We start from the raw sequence: 2,299 nt of genomic DNA, 5'->3' as shown, positions 1-2,299 counted from the left end.
TTTAAGTGACAACAAAAATCAACGAGCCACAATCTCCGCTGGTTTGCTTGCTCGTTACCGCTCAACTCATGGACACAAGCAACGATTTCTTTACCGAATCGTTACTGGCGACGAAAAATGGTACCTGTACATCAATATGAAGCAGTGTAAGGAATGGCTTAGCCACGGTAAACAAGCGACACCGCGCGTGAAACAAGATCTTCATCCACGTAAAACGATGTTGTGCGTATTGTGGGACTGGAAAGGGATTATCCATTACGAATTGCTTGAACGGAATCAAACGGTCAACGTAGAACTCTATGTTCAACAGATGGAACAACTCAACACGGCTATCCAAGAGAAAGACCTAATTGGCAGCATGGAGTTCTTCTACTGCACGACAACGCCCGCCCTCATATCGCCAATATGACCAAGGAAGCCATTCAAACGCATGGCTGGGAAGTGCTGCCACACCTGCCGCACTCTCTTGATTTGGCACCAACGGATTTCCACTTCTTTCGATCTCTTTCAAATGCTGTGCGCGGAGTTTTGTTCAATACTGATGTAGAATTGAAAACTTGGTTGGATCAATTTTTCTAGTCGAAATCAAGTGATTTCTACTAACGGGGTATTGAAAATCTTGTTGAACGTTGGGAAGAAGTTGTAAACAACAAGAGTGAATACATTATTGATTAATTAGTTGTTATTTTTTTATTAAACCTTTTAAAAATTTAAATTTTTAAAAAACGGCGGGAACTTAGTTGCCAATCCAATATAAGCATTCATGTGGAATAATTAATTATTATTATTATATTAGTCTCTTTAAAACAATTAAAAGGAGTTTATTTCTTCCAGATCCCCCGAGGCCAACTAAAATGTTAAGGCAAAAAAAATGAAAAGACACGCAGTTATTGTTGTCATAAATGCAGAATACAACGATTTAGAAATTTCCAACTCTCTAAATGTTACCAGATCTTTCGTATACAAAGTTCGGGGTGGGGGCTGTATGTCTCTGTCGTGAATATTTTTGCTGTATCAAAAAGAAACAAATATTCTAAGCCAGTGCTCCCCAACCATTTTTTCACTTGCGGTATACTTATGATGTTCTTTTCAAAATTCAGCGGCTCACCTGAACTAAAAGCTTAACTAAGAGTATAGGGGGAAAAAATTATATTCAGGTCACAGTGCGGTACACCTCGCGGCATACCGGTTGCGCAGCACTGTTCTAAATGTTCAGACTCTATAAGAACACCGCAATTCATCCAACGGATTCAAAACGTTATAGGTACGGATCCTGGAAAATTAATGAAAGCTATCGCCAATGAACTTCAGAACTATGATGCTCGAAGATAATCATTAAAAGTCGTATATACTGAGAAGCTAATTCATGTCTGCAAAGACACCAGAAAACCGCTTGATCGTGCCAAGCAGTTACTTAACAATATTAAAACCCCTCACGAACATGGCATGTTTTCATTCTTCTCCGATGAAAAAGTCATCGACCGAAACTAAAATTCATTCAGGAAAAATGGCAAACGGTTATCTGCAGATCATTCCGATGCTCTCAGAAAGATGCAAAAGTACGTTTCCAGTAAGTATAATGGCCTTAGGAATGGTGAGTAACGAAGGTCATGTCATGCCATCTCACATCTTTCCACAAGATCTAGGAATTAATGCTGCTGGACACGGTGAGATGCTGCAGACAATTGTTAAGCACTGGATATATGAAGAACTCACTGGAAGGCCATACGTGTTTAAACAAGCCCCAGTAACTTCTCACAACGCTCACGTAACCCAAGAATGGATATCAGACAACCTTTACAATCATGAAAGACGAAACTTGTGGCCACGTCAGATTTAAATCTCATGGACAACTCCTTTTGGAATGTTGTTAAAAGGGAGATTAATTGACATCTTCGAAATACCGTAGCTTCACAAAAGGCAGCCATTGTCCAGATGATGTCCGAAGTGAATAAGGACCGTTTAGTGCAGGAATGTCAATGACTTTGTTCTTGCATTGAAACAGTCATCGCGACTGAAAACGGATTCTCAGAATAATCTTATAAGAACAAAAGCAGCTTTTTTACTTTTATTGTTAATGAAAGTTAACTCAATGAAAGATAAAGAGGAATTTATTCATAAAGTTATATTTTATCTTTCATTTATTTCAGTTATTGGGTCACAAAGTTACATTTGTCAAATGGCGGAAGAAGACATACACGAACGCAGACACGCTCACGTATGTATGTGTATGCGTGTGTGTGTGTGTGTGTGTGTGTGTGTGTGTGTGTGTGTGTGTGTGTGTGTGTGTGTGTGTGTG

At 39.2% G+C, this 2,299-nt stretch overlaps 1 protein-coding gene across 2 annotated transcripts in view; it reads left to right on the top strand.

Moving 5' to 3' along the window:
• The window catches only part of LOC106868310 (protein PFC0760c), a 54,779-nt gene that overhangs the window by 3,984 nt on the left and 48,496 nt on the right, over positions 1 to 2,299 (top strand). Inside the window, exon 2 of one of the 2 annotated variants that reach the window (XM_052970892.1) lies at positions 2,151 to 2,218. The exons of the other annotated variant lie outside the window; for it this stretch is intronic. The gene's annotated coding sequence lies outside the window, so the exon portion shown is untranslated. The remainder of the gene's footprint in view (positions 1 to 2,150; positions 2,219 to 2,299) is intronic. 2 annotated transcript variants of the gene reach the window in all.

Source organism: Octopus bimaculoides, chromosome 9 (assembly GCF_001194135.2).
Source record: "Octopus bimaculoides isolate UCB-OBI-ISO-001 chromosome 9, ASM119413v2, whole genome shotgun sequence".
Lineage (NCBI taxonomy): Eukaryota > Metazoa > Mollusca > Cephalopoda > Octopoda > Octopodidae > Octopus > Octopus bimaculoides.
This window is presented reverse-complemented; position numbering and strand designations above follow the sequence as displayed.